General features: G+C 39.5%; 1 long non-coding RNA gene across 1 annotated transcript in view; it reads left to right on the forward strand.

Annotated features, from left to right (window-relative positions):
* Positions 1-12,767: 12,767 nt before the first annotated feature.
* The window catches only part of LOC105453059, a 41,369-nt gene continuing 38,892 nt past the window's right edge, over positions 12,768-15,244 (forward strand). The window contains exons 1-2 of the long non-coding RNA XR_974817.1: positions 12,768-13,468; positions 13,726-13,777. This is a non-coding gene — a long non-coding RNA (uncharacterized LOC105453059). The remainder of the gene's footprint in view (positions 13,469-13,725; positions 13,778-15,244) is intronic.

Below are 15,244 nucleotides of genomic sequence, written 5' to 3' on the forward strand. Positions count from 1 at the left end.
GTAAAAACCAACTCATTTGTGGTTTTGTGTAAACTATATTAAGCCTCAAGGCTGATTTAAATAAGAAATCAAAAAATGTTCTCAATAAAACACGAAAGATAAGACATTTCTATTTATGTACACATGCAGCATCCTTGTCTATTTCTGTCGATTATTTGTTAGATACAGACAGATCACACAAGTTTCTCATAATTTCCAAGTATCTTTTAATTTTTACGAAACATCTTTTATCCAACTTTGCGTCCCGAAGACAGGTAATTTCCCTATTATAATCTGATAAATCGCGTGGAAGCTATAATTCAAACAGATAACGTGGAATAAGTAAGTCTCGGAAGCAGATCATTAGTGCCATAATGGTGCAGTAAAGATAAGATTCACAATTCCTGGAATATTTTCATATATTACCATTCGATTGCCGTTTTAGCAGAATGTTTTATTTGTGAATCGGGATTTGTTATATTATGGTGTAAAATATTTCGAGAACAAAATCTGAATAATTCATGTTAAAAAATAATGTAAATGACGAATTTTGGAACATAACTATCCGTTTTTAATTCAGCGCTAATTGTTAATTTGAAATGTCTGTAGAATGACTTTGGTGTGCCTGCTGTATGCTCGGTGTATTCATAACTCGATATATGTATATAAGCACGAATAAAGTCGTCTTTGTCATGGTCGTTTTCTTGCAGCGTGCTTATCGGCAGAAGACAATGCAACACATAAATATTTCAATGCTTCTCATATGTTAGGTGGTACGACGCACGAGAGCATACATAAAGCAGAATCAATGATGGCGAAAACGCGATGGGCTGGACGGAGATGCATACTGTTACACGATTTCTCGGAAGAAATTCAAATTCGTGAGAAAATTTTATACTTTTTTTTTCAAATTTATCAATTTTTCTATTTGCAGCTATAAAACTCTCATATAGCGATATAAGATTATTGATAAAAAATTTCATTTATAATAAATTAAATTAGTGATAAAAATAAAGTAATATATAAATAATAGTATTAGATGAAAGCAGCGATCGTGGCGCAGAGAGTTGTGGGTCTTCTTTCTGTGCCGAAGACCCGGCTTCAAATTCCACTATAGAAACATCGAATTTCTATTCGATCGCTATCTCTAAGAAGGCAAATGGCAAACCACCAAAGATATCTGGCCAATGAAAATTTCTCTAAACCTTACTCAACAAATAATCTTTAAAAATGAGAGAAAAATCGAATTACAGAACAATGCAAATTTTATTATTATTTTGACACACACACAATTATAATAAATGTGCATTGTTTTGCAATTTGATTTTTATTTTATTTTTAAAGATTATTTTTTGAATAAAATTTGAAATATCTTTTTAATTTTATGTGTATATATATGCCAAAGAAACTGATACGATAATACCCGTGCCGTCAAGAGTGCACAAGATTTTATTTCCCGCAAGCATAATCCCATATCGACTTCTTCTGGATCAATGACATTTCCCGCCGTGGAATCGAATCTGTTAGGCTGGAAGAGATCGATCGTCCCTCGCGTCATTTGTCATCGTATCCCGTCGCAGCCTTCATCGGCGCGGGCGCGGGAGTACGGCCCGGGGCACGTGCTCGACGGCGTTAAAACGATGTATCGGTGGGCGATCTAAAATCATTGGACAATAACGAGCTAACTGGATAACTAGCGGGGCTCTCTTATCTGCGCGCGCGATAAGCGCGTCGCGCGCGGGAGACCCTACCCGACCTTCGTCATATTACATTAGCGCCCATAGAATAATATATCCAGGGGGCCGTACCCTCGTAAACGGGCTCGCTTACCCCTCGGGCTATACGACTATATTCACATGGTAATGCGAGACCCGGGCGCGATATCTCGCGCGACGAGGGTGAAGTGTTATTAACAATTTGGGGTATCGAGAATCGCCCGGCGTAGGTGAGACGCTGATTTCGGCCGGGGAACGACCGCTTCCATTCCCCCGTAAACGACCGTCAAGATCTCGACGAACGATACGACTGGGCGGCCCTACTTCTTTGGTGCGAGGATTCTGTGTACATAATGACGCGATGAATTACACACGAGAAGTTGTATGTATATATATTCGTTATAACCGAGGATAATCATTGTAGACGCGATTTTATAGAATAGCTGCTGTAGTTATTGTTTCACATGTTGCGCACGATGACGTGCCAAAATATGTATTTAAAAGATTATCGCATTTAAAATTCATAAAAGAGAATAACAAAACCGTAAGCTTTGTAACTTACATGGTGTACGATTACAATTTTTATATTATTATATATTTATATAATACACACATAAATATAAGAGAAAAAAAATATATAATTGAATAAAACTGGAAAAAAAAGTTTTTAGAGACGAAAACGGAGCTGATAAAACGCAGTCTCAAAGTGGCACGTCGTTCCGTTTGGGGCCGTAAGGCCGGTGGGAGACGTCGAGTTAAGGAGCGTATAAACCGACCATTAGTATCGCTTGGCCACTGTCCATTGTTTCGTTGTTTGCTGAAACAATTGACGGGCACCAGCCGGTGTTCGGTCGTCTCGTTAGCGCTGCGCCTCCAAGGAGTACAGAGGACAGCATTGTCCGTTGCTCTCTACTCGCCCGGGTGGTTAGCATCCGCGGAAAAATTCTAACGAGTAATTCTCTCGCTCTCTCTTTCCCTCTTCCTCCCCCCCTCTCCCCCCGTCTTTCGCGTCGTGTTTACCAACCTCTTTTCCCGCTATTTTGTATCTTCGAATCGCGCATTAACACCTGCTTCACGAACGTGACTCTTCCCGACTCGCGCGAGAATTAAATTATGCGGGAATACCAGCGCGATATTAATTCGCTCGATTGAATAATGTGTCGTCAATTTACATACATTAGAGTAGGTATGTTTCAAACGTACCGTATTCTCCGTACTACTGTTCTTTCAATCTCCTCGTTTTTCTAATCGCGTATTCTATTCTAAGAACACTTATAATTCCCTCGAACAAGCAACTTTTGCATCAGTCTATATCGATTGAGTTTAACAATGTCCAATAAAGTGACGCGTGGAATACCTATACGGATTGTATGTGTGTTTTGTGCATCGCGTTTTTTGCCACCTCACTAATAGCACCCGCACATTTAACACCTCCTCGATGAATCTTATGAGGACGTAACGTGGTTGCCGCGGCGGCGGCAATTACGTCGGTTCTCGAGTTTCGTCTTTTGAAAAGCTCGACGCCGCGCCGCCTTTGGTGGCCGTTGCCTGGACTCCGGCCGACGGAAGGTGAGAATTAACGACGACCGCTAAAGGCGATACCGTTTCCGTCGCGCCTCGCTGCGGAGGAACAGCGAGCGCGATTCATCGACCGCTTGTGAGAACGAACGAAACGTATTTGTCGGATTCTTGAGAGGTGAGCCGAACGAAGAGAGAGAGACCCCGCTCAAGAGAGACCGCGTCAACGGTATCGTGAATCTGCTTGTGTAAATAAAATTAAGAGTTTTAACTGTTTAGTCATTTGTTAACGCAATGGAATAACGGTGAAGCGATAATTGTTTCTTTCACGTAACAGACAATGCGACACGTTATTTTCAAAGTTTTGGTAAATTAAGCAAAAATTTACATGTAAATCCCAGTCTTTGGAGACAATGAAAATCTACTAATTGAATCTTTCATTTGCACGCCGCAGCTTGGATAAATTGCATTTTCTCCTCTCGCACTGCTCTCTTCCTCTTTCCCTCACTAAATCATAAGTCTACGATAAATATTCAATTAATATTCCGCGTCGTCGATTTCATTGCATTCCTCTCAATATCGCCAATTACGCATTTAGCGTTCTATTCAATTATCCCACTATTGTAATTTTCAATTATTGAAGGAAATGACGATGCAGTCCATTTATTTGCTACCCATTCCAGTTTATCGCAGTTTATTTATAAAAAATGAACACAATATAGGACAGTTTTTCAAAGATTAAAAATTACCTTTTTTCAATTGGCTGCGTATATATTACGCAGCCAGATTTTATGTTTTTTTTAATAATTAGAATGTAATATTCATTATTTTTCTGATATCTGACATGGCCAATTTTGCCTCGTGTCGCTTCCTTCCCATTTTGACTGTTCCAAATTGGTCTCTACCACCAAACATTCCCTACCCAAGTATCGGAAAACGTCACCGTTAACCAATGGCCGAAGAGAGAAAAGAGAGAGAGAGAGAGAGAGAGAGAAAGAGCGCAACAGCAACCAGAGAACGCGAACGTCCGGAGAGGCACGCAGGGGTTGGCGAGGGATCGAAAAGCAGAGAAAGGGCGAGGTTAGAAATAGGAGCTAACCGAGCGTGAGAGATTAACCCCTCTAACAGCGGCCGCCCAGTATATCAAGGCCCCGTGATAAAACGCCGCCGGCCTCCGGCTGCGTGTTGCCACCCCTAACAGTCTCTATTGACTACCAGAATCCAATATATTCTACTCCAACGGCGGAGAAAACCGACTAGGAGGCGCCGGAATTTCATACATCTTCTTTTGGCGATCCATCGCTTGGGGTGAGACCCACCCTCCCGGCCGATCCCCCTCGGCCCCCTCTCGCACCGCGTCTACCAACCGATACATCCCACCCCTCTCCGCGGCAACTATCGGTGGTTCTCACGGATACTACGATAACGGGCGCGATCGCTCGGGATTGAACTCGTTCACCCTCGAATCGAAAACCCAGCACACGATCACCGCTGTATCGGCACTTGCATTTATTTCGCTGCTGGCGGTCGGCGAAGTCGACGAGGATAAGGGGCTGCGAGGGGTAGGGTAGAAGTAGTGGTGGTGGTGGTGGTGGTGCGACGCCGAGAAAAGTGGCTCGTAAACGCGCGGGTGCGCATGTGAGGCTATCGAAGGAGCGATTCTATTAATTGAGGCCGCACGTAGCAGAGCAATCGAACGGAGCGCACTGAGTGCATAATTGAGGGTATCGACGTGGGGGTTGAGAGAAATGCAAGGAGCTCGTTCGACCGGAACATTAATCGAGTGTTTATCGCCGCTTGAAGATGGTACAGAAGTAGAAGAGAAACAAAGGAGAAGACATAATTTATTTATATATTCTTGAAAAGAACTTTAGATGAACGTAAAATGTAATCAATAAAATTTTATGTTCAAAGATGCATAGATTTAATTGTATATGTAGGTATTTATGTGTAATTACGCTCAAATATATTTACATATTTCGTTTAATTAATTGTAAAAATATTTTTAAAATTATACATTATATTTCATACTATATAAAATTTATTCTACTTCTCTCTCTTCTCATTTGGTTCAGTTTTTCAAATATATATTCAATTAAACGATACGAATTAGGCGTATTGCTTGTTAGGCGATGCTTAATTGCATAAAATTGCAATGATAAAATAAAAAAGTTTGATGTAATTACATGTAAATACAATGTAAGTGTTGTACATATCGCGGATATCGACGAACGGACAGAAGTGCCAAATGGCTAATACAGCCTCGACAATCAGTGAATGTCAGAGAGTGTAAACGTAGCCGAAGTGAAGCAACGAGGGATGATCCACTCCGCTCCCTAATGCCTAAACACCCTAATAGCTCCGTAAACAGCGAAACCGGCCGCACGCTTTGAAGTTCGACGCGATTTCGAATTTTCGAAAAGATCCAGGCGGAAACGCTGAGCGCGTTTGACTTGTAAGCGGATAACGTTGAGTCAATGGCTTATTGTTTCGGAGGGGTCGTGGATCGGAACAGTTCGAGGGTTATCGATGGGATTGTGTTTGCCCAGTTGGACCAATAAACGACCTTCCTTCCCGACACCGAAAGCGCTGCAGCTCCGTTTTCGGGGATTTCCGCCGCAGTACGTCGCGATAGAAACGCTTTGTCTAAATTGCATCTGGCTAATGTTACGTACTAATGAATATGCAGTCATTCTAAAATATTTGCATTAAATAAAAAAAACAGAACAACTGTGGTCCCGAGATATATAGAAAAAAAAAAAAAAAAAAGGAGATAGTGAAAGCATTGCAAGGCAGGGCAATAAAAATTGGACCCAATAGGCTAATAAAAAATGCGAAAAAAAGGAAGATAGTTGCCAAATAATATTCGGAAGACATTTCGTTCGATTCCAAGATGCAGATTCGATTATCTTAAATTCGCCATTGTTCTTTTGTAGTGTACTTGCGAATTCTAGCTGTTCTATTTTCTTAATAACAAAGTCTTTGAAGAATTTAATTTTCTATTGATAATATAATAGTATATTAAAAGTACGATTTACTCTAATTTTACTTACTAAAAAGATTTTTAACTGACAAAAAGAGACATTTACTTTTAATCCATTAAGAGCATGTTAAACTAAAATGGCAGAAGCATTTACAAAGTTCTATTGTAAAACTCTGTAAGTAAGAATAAAACGAAGCGAATTAGCTGGCGATTCGCGATGCAATACCGGCATTCGAAACGTATCTTGCTTGAGGAAAGTAATTCGAGGGCGAAATAAAGGTGGTTATCCCACGGGGCCAGCAGGTGATGCAGAGACATAGAGCAGATAAAGGACATTTTATCTCGAAGAATAACGCTCCGTAGAATGTGAATTTACTTCTCCCTACTCTCCTTCGCCACCCCTTCGGCAGCCACTCATCCTGCCGTACCCTCTCGCCCAGTCTCTGCCCCCTTCGTTTCCCTCGTTCACTTTTTTTTTATCCCGAGCATTCGCGTTATCCGCATCGAATCTTTCAATAAAAAATTTTGTAGCCCCGCGGAGTCAGCGCCATTTTGTGAGTTTAAATGGAAATCCGGCCGGGAGAGTGGCAGGGGGTGGCGACCGGGAGGACGGCGAGCACTCTTAGCATGCAAATTAAAGTGCTGCCATTTGAATGCGAATAAAACGCCCCCGAGAGCGGAGAGCGGCGTAGAAAAAGAGGGCGGAGGGCAGAGGAAGGGGGAGAGAAAGAGAGAGGGAGAATGATAGAAAGTACGGAGGGAGCGAACGGACGGAAAGCCGGGCTTGACAGATCGCGCGACAGAGGTGCTTACGCGGTCGAAGAGGAAATTTCGAAAAGAATTTCTCTTCCATCCCTCTCGCACGTCAAACTACACCCCAACATTTGGCGTCGGCCAATTTTGGTGCCGTTCGCCAGCTATCCGTATTATCAAATTTCTCTCAGTTTTTTCCGAGGATATCAATTTTATTTAATTTATTTTTTATACAACTTTTAATTGCTATCTGTATTTATATATCTAATAAATTTATATTATAATTAATCTAAATTTCTATTATATGGATATTATATGATTTATTCGTATACCAGTTGCTATTTGTATAATTTATTGTAGTATTATCATTTATATAATTTATTACCCGTAATTAGTTAAATTTTTCATCATCCTAAAGAGCACAATCAAAATTCACAAATTAATAAGTTTGATCACAAATAAAGGAATAAAAAGAAGTTATGCATAATCAAAAATAGCGAATAAGATGAAAAGAAGATACAGCGATTCGAGAGAAACGCATAATCTGTTTCACCACAAATCACGACTACATCCCCGTCTTTTTCGAATTCTCCTTCATTTCAAGGACACACGGGGAGAGAGCCGCCTTTCTTGCTTTGGTTATTACCTGCAGAATCTTTTATAGCAACGCGGTCCGTCGCCACGACAGTTATGAAATTTCTTTAGAATTATTTCGCTCGCCTAATGCCGCCCCGTAGAAGTTCCTCGACGCGATTCACTGGAATAAGAAATAATATTTTCTCTCACAGGATGGGGGTGTCTTCATCCCCCGCCGACCACCTCGACTACCAGGCGTAACGCACTAGATGCCTCAGCGAGATTTAATACGGCTTTATGAAAACCATCATGAAAACTCTTAATTGCCGGAGAAGAGTCTGAGAAATTATGCGTCTTATATTATAGAAGCTCGGATTTTGCTGAAGTCGTTTAGGCGTTCTTTTGCTAATGTATAGAGTAAAATTAAAATATATTGCGTTAAAAAATGCAGATATTTACAATTATATCATATTCAAATTTAATTCCTTTGCGTTTAGTATGTACATCTATGTTAAAAATTACGTATATACATGCGTTAAATACACAAGTTTTATACTTTATTTAAAAAATGCACAATATACTATCTTAATTAACAATTATATTTTATCAAAAAATTTAATAGTGAAAAGATTAGAGCTTAATAATTTACTTTGTTATTTGATCTAAATAACAAAATTATTTAGTTGCTTTGGATTCAATTGGAATTTTTGAAACAATTTGAATTTGATAATTTAATAATTTCCTGAAATACGATTAGAAACATCCCGTATAATCGCGAATTTATATATGTATATATGTTTAAGTATCGCCGAAAATTTAATAGTGGAGGGATGCGGGAGGTCGAATGACGGTATATCCTTAAGGCGCATGCCTCATCCAAAATCCTAGTCAGAATTAATATCTTCGCCGAGTTCTGTCCCTTGCTCAAGTATTTTCGGGTGCAATTTCTTGCTAAGCTTCAGAAAGGTTGAAGAGACGATTGTTAAACTTTAAAGCATCTACTTTGCGGATAAGAATGGTGATATAGAGCGCGGTTGATGTTTATGATTTAAATATACCTGGCGTTAAATTTATTTGACCGCGTAATTCTTATTAAGGACTCTCTCGGCAACAACTTTGACTTCGTCGGCTTTGTTTAAACGCTTTTGTTCAATCTCTTCGCGTTAATTTCGAATGCAAAACACGACCCAAGATACTCTCACGTTAATCTTGATGTATATTAAATTTGATTTAACTGCAAAAATTTAAGTTATAAAATTTAATATTTCGGTAATAAAATATAGAACAATAAATAATTTTAAAACAATCGATATTTCTTTCAATTTAACATGAGAGAAGAGAAAGAGAAAAAAACTCGAATTTTTTACTACTATTGTAATTACAAACTATTATCTTTATACCATGCTCTGAGTAAAAAGTAAAAAACAAGTTTGTATAGATGAAATCTATTTAAACGTATCAATGATAATTTTATCACTAAATTTTTTCATTATCTCGGAAAAGATTTTTTCATCTTTTTCTTCTTTTCCTCGCGCGTATTAAACGAAGATAGTTCGCCAAGTATAAAACCAATCATTCGGGCTATTGAAATCCAATGAGTACAGAGGTTGAAAAGGTCTGGAAAGGAGATCGCCCGATTCGGTAAAGAGACGCGAATAAATGAGACGCTTCGATAGTGTATCAATGAATGAAGGATCGGAGCAAACGAGAAAGAGACCGAAGGAGACGAAGGTGGCCGAAGTCAGGGGGTACGGCGGAAAATAGAGATGAATGAAAATAAATAAAGAAGGGAGTAAAAAAAGGCAGGAAAGAGGACGCCGGGGGAATCAGCTAGCGAGAGTGGCGGATTTGAATATTGATTCGTTTTATTTAAATTCTGTGCGCCTTATCGCCGACCGGATATCTTCCGCTGAAATTGGACGCGATAACGAAAAGCGAAACGGCACCGGATCGAGCGAATAGGCTGGATTGGCGCGGGTACCTCGCGCGCTCGTCGGGAAAGGGGGCTATTTCGGGGGACGCGAGCGGAGAGAGAACGGCGAGAGCCGTAGGACAGAGGAGAAATGCAAAGGGAAGCGAATGGAATTTATAAAACGATTTTTCTTCCTTCCTAAGCGCACTCGCGCACACTCGATCGCCCTCCCTGCAGCCTTTCACGGCGCTCCCGAAATCGACACGAGAGACGACGCGAGATATTCTCGCGGGAACTGCTCCGAAATGTATTCGCACATTTCGTCGAATTCTGACGAAAGCAAAGGTGCAATGTCACCGAGAGGGAGAACATCTTTAAGAAGTTGTTCTTTTTACTGCCTTTAATGTATTTCATATTTACGATATATTTTCCCAACGAATGTAAGTCTCTCTTGAAAGCCAAACTGAGCTGAGCTTCGTGAAATAAAAAAAAAATGAAAATAATAAAGTTGCGAACTAATAATGCTGTGGTCCTAAAATTAAAAAATTTGCAAAAAGCGGAATTAATCAGTTTGGCTTTCGAAAGATTCATATATATCTCGTTTGCAAGAATTTAAATAAAACTGTATTATTTTAATTTAACCGTGCGCGCAGATTTTTTTGCGAAATTGGTAACAAAAATACGCATGAGAAGGATTGTTTAATCATTTTCAAATTTAACACACTCGATCGCCTTCCCTACAGCCTTTCACGGCGCTCTCGAAATCGACACGAGAGACGAGTGCGAAATGTATTCGCGCATTCGTCGAATCCTGACGAAAGCAAAGGTGCAATGCCACCGAGAGGGAGAACATCTTTAAGAAGTTATACAACTGTCTTTACTGTATTTCATATTTACGATATATTTTCCCAACGAATGTAAGTCTCTCTTGAAAGCCAAACTGAGCTGAGCTTCGTGAAATAAAAAAAAATGAAAATAATAAAGTTGCGAACTAATAATGCTGTGGTCCTAAAATTAAAAAATTTGCAAAAAGCGGAATTAATCAGTTTGGCTTTCGAAAGATTCATATATATCTCGTTTGTGAGAATTTAAGTAAAACTGTATTATTTTAATTTAACCGCGCGCACAGATTTTTTTGCGAAATTGGTGACGCAAAAATACGCATTAAAAGGATTGTTTAATCATTTTCAAAATTTGATACATACGGATGTGAAAGAAAGCGATATTATAAGACTCACCGATAACAGGATGAAAAGATATCCATATCTGCAAAAAATAAAAGTATTTATAAAGTATTTATTGGAAGGATTGTTTAATCATTTTCAAAATTAAATTTGATACATACGGATGTGAAAGAAGATGATGTTATAAGACTCACTGATATCAGCTGGATGAAAAGAACTGATATCCATATCTGCAAAAAATAAATGTATTTGTAAAAATCAAATTTATGACACAAATTCACATCTCGATAGCATCATGAGTAATTTAAAAATCATAATTTATTATTTTTTCTCACTTTTACTGAATAGAAGATGTCTTATTTAATTAATTAATAAAATATAATAATTAATATTATTTTATAATAATTAATACAAATATAATAATTAAAAAATAAATAATACAAAAGGACTTTTTAAATCTTCCTCAATTAAAATGCAACAATGTAATTAGAATCGATAAAAATGCAAGAGTAATAAAAAATGTATTTATTAACAAATTTACCGTTCTTCGCTCCTTGGCATTGAGCGTAACACGGACGTGAATCAATCGAAAAAAAAAAAACACACGCGAGATTCGTTCGTTCAAACGTTGCATTTTGTCGTACTCGACAATAACTGACGACGTGGTATGATTTGGACAAACGCGACGCGATAAACGCTGAACTACATCGAAAGTAAAGTATATTTAAAATATTCGCACGTCATTTTTTTCGGCACTTTTTCTCGAAACTCGCTCGGTCGCTGCTCGACGCTGCAAATGAATGAGACGACAGCAATAATATGGCGTCGCGTCGTTTCGACAAAGACCGGACAGACACTAGTTGCATGCATCGAAAGCGAGATTAATACAAATACACGTTTAAACGCAACTTGTCTACTTGCGATCGCACGACACAATGTAGTTCCGGTATACCCGATACCCGTTCGCGATTGCGAAATTCACCTTCGACGAGCGAAAAATGCGGAGCAATCTCGGAGCTCGACTCCGAACGACGCCGCACGACGCGATATGACTGAAGATAGACTCGCATAATCGTTCCGCTAGCCGCGCCGTATTATAGCGTGTTCACATGCATATGCGATTGCACCGAAAAACCGCGATTGCATGTTAAAAATGCAAACATCCGATCGAATCGTATAACGTTGACGCGGGTGCGAAGTCTATATGTACTCGAGGAAAAAAAAAGCGTAAACATAGCGTGACGTAATTCGACGTTACGGTGCGCCCAATTTCGCAATCACTTTCGCATTCGTTCGGACTACGGAGTTGAATTGGACAAGATTGTTAGGCAAGTTAAATACGCAGGGACTAACGCCCTCTTTGGCCATCGAGTAGAAGCGTTAACTCAATTAGAAGAGGGACGCTCTCCTTCTATAGTAAATTCGCACTTATTATAGTTATTATTATTACGTTATTCTGTCGCGTTACCAAAATGATTCTAGAATAAAAAATGTTAATCCATTAAAAAATTTAATTTATTTTTGTTTACCGAAAACTGATGTGTAATTACTAATTGTTGGAGTATATAATTATTAAGAAAATATATCCAATTTATTAGTGTCGGTCCATAATAAGGATTTTAAGCCCTAAACAGTAAGAAATAGACCAATCATATCATTGAATATGAGAAAAATAATTTATTGTAATTGGTTAATATCTTACGGTGTAAGACTTAAAAGCCTTATTGTGGACCAACACTTACGCGTTGTTCCGAATACTCTTCCGGCACAAATTACGTATGTATATATACTTATGTATATATACTTATAGACGCACAAAAGAAAGCGATAACGTAAATATCAATTATTTATTGTCGATCGGTAAGTACAGGAAACAGTAATAAGGTCGCCCAAAGACCACGAGTGCGTCCGATAATAGCGTCATTAATAGCGTTTTCGGAACGGTTTTTATCGCTCTGAGAGCAATTAATAACGTCACAAGCTCTTCTCGTCCAATCAAAAATCTAAAATAGAGCGTGTGACGTCATTAATCGCTCTCGGAGCGATCGAACCCACTCCGTCCAAAAACACTATAAAATGCGTCGTTCGTGGCGCAAAATATTATGTGTTAGGTACTTATGTTACCTAGACGCGACGGAGGTAAAGTGATAGCGCGAGCGTTAAGTTGGCTATACGGGACGCCGAATTTCGCGGCTACCTTCATACCGACGCGCCGTCTCTCCACGTCACGTAGCGGTTGTTCGGCGCAGTGATCGAAACTTCATTTTTCGCATCCTTTACTCGCCAATGGTGAATCTCTCGCGTGCGAACGACGAGTACCGAAAGCGTCGAAGTCAGCAGCGTGTAGTCGTTAGAGCGTGTATAATCGTAAGATCGTCGTCTCTCGGTAATGTGCAACCGGTATTCGCAGCGTCGCGTCGAGTCGGATCGTCGTCTATCGAAATGGCGTCGTAATTGTTGACTCGTCGAGCAGTTTGTAAGATCTCGTCGGACGATCTCCAGCAACGTATTAATTATTGCCGTGTAATTACCGTCCGCTTACGGTATTCGAGTCGATCGGTGAATACGCGCGTGCCTTGTTCATCAGTATCGCGTCATTTTTCTGAGTCTCGTTGCATTGAAAGGAGTGTCGGGAGTGCCGAATATGTGATCGAGCGTTCTTCATAGCGTGCGTTATTCGCACGAATCGGGAGTGTCGGGACATCGGGAGTGTCGCGACATCGGGAGTGTCGGGACATCGGGAGTGCCGGATACGAGGTAACGGAAAGGAATAATCCCCGGATCTGTAATCAGCCGCCGCATTACGATCGGACAGCAGTAAGACGAAAAGGGACGACAACGTACTCCGGTGAGTAAATTTATTTATTTATTCTATATTGATGATAATTATCACTGTGTATGAAAATAATTATTAATATAATAATTTAATATTTGAGTATTTTTCTTCTCTTTTATTTATTTACAGATTTGTTTAAGATAAGAAAAAAAACTACCCACAAGATTCAAACATGAAAATTTTAATTTATTTAGAAATTAACACAAACCGAAACTCTGTGTATGTTGGCAATAATATATCTTTACATATGTTTACATTTCTTTTTTTAGATTCCTGTCAAATGTTCTACTGGACTGCAGCTCCATTCGTTTCCATGTGGTGGTGAGTCTTTTACTTCATATTTTTTATTGATTTGATATTTGATTTGCTATTTCACCTAATACTCCAATCACTAAGAAGAAGTTCGCGTGTATGCCATAATTAATTTATTGCTAATTTATTATTCTAGTTGCCAATTTATTGCTCCTATATTCCATTCGCAGGAAATTAATACCAAAAGTGGAGATGTTGACTTCATATCATATTTATACTGTACCTCCATTCTTGAAAAACATGTAACGAGTTTTCTATAAAGAAAAGTTACTGTATTTGCAGTACCGTTAACTTTGCAGTACTGTAAAGAAAAAATAGATAAACCAAAATTTTTTGATATTTCTGGTTCCAAAATATTGCAAAAAAAAGTCAAAAATTTTGAATAATTGTATCTTATTCTTGTAATTATTATTAGGTAGCACTGTCACACTCCTGATGAATTTTTTTTATCTTAAACAAAGAGCAATAAATTTTGGACCAGGATATTTTAAGAGCAAATAAGCTCTTGGTACTAGCCAGCACATTAGCACTTAATTATGGCATAGACAAATTTTTTTTTAGTGATGGGGATGCTAGGCTCACAGAGATTATTTCATCAAACTAATATTGCGAGATAAAAACCAGTATATATACATATATATATGTATATGCTGGTGAAATACACCTCAATATAGAGTAATATGACATAATATGTTATTTTATATTTAAAGTTATCTTTGTACACGAATACAATACCGATCTCTAAAAGCTAATCTTATCGGCGACGATTTTAAAGCATATACCAACTCGCGAATAAAAAAAATATACTCCAAGCTTACCACGTTGCGCGGAAAATCTAAGGTTCTCGATGTATCGGTGGCTGTAGCCTTTTTCTCGTGGCTCTCAGCAGCATTTCCAGCGAAACAAAAGCCATTGTTTAACGCAAGTGTGCCCGTCTACGTACGTATTCGCGGATTTACATGGCACCGCTTACTTTTCCTTCCCCCGGCACACACGTGGGGGATAAAGTGCCCGGTCGCAAGGAAATCCACGTTGTCCCCGGGATAAGTCCCTGAACCGGCGCCGCGTATCCCGACGGGATGACCGTAGTCCGGCCTCCGTTCTCGCCGTCGAGCCGCACGTCGGCCGATCGGAATATCGGAATACGCGTTTGCAAAGGAATCGGCGAATTACGCTAAAACGCGGCGTAGCGCACATCGAGATTCGTCCAGTACCGCTCCCGATAGATTTTCCTTTGAGTCCATTAAAGTATCACGCCGCTCGGTTTACGGCCGTCCACTCTGTCAGAGACTCCCCGCGGGGGACATTTCGACCGGGGAAGATCGATCGATCTCGAAATCGAGGGGTTCCCTCGCGAGTGGTCTTAGCTTCCCTCAGGTTTGTTGCCAAAATATTGGCGATTCTCCATGATTGACCGGCCGTGAATCTCCGTGGCTTCATGTCGTGATCGCCCACGTCGCGGTTTGCATGTATCGT

The sequence above is a fragment of the Wasmannia auropunctata genome, unplaced genomic scaffold (assembly GCF_000956235.1).
Source record: "Wasmannia auropunctata unplaced genomic scaffold, wasmannia.A_1.0 LD336022.1, whole genome shotgun sequence".
NCBI classification, from domain to species: domain Eukaryota; kingdom Metazoa; phylum Arthropoda; class Insecta; order Hymenoptera; family Formicidae; genus Wasmannia; species Wasmannia auropunctata.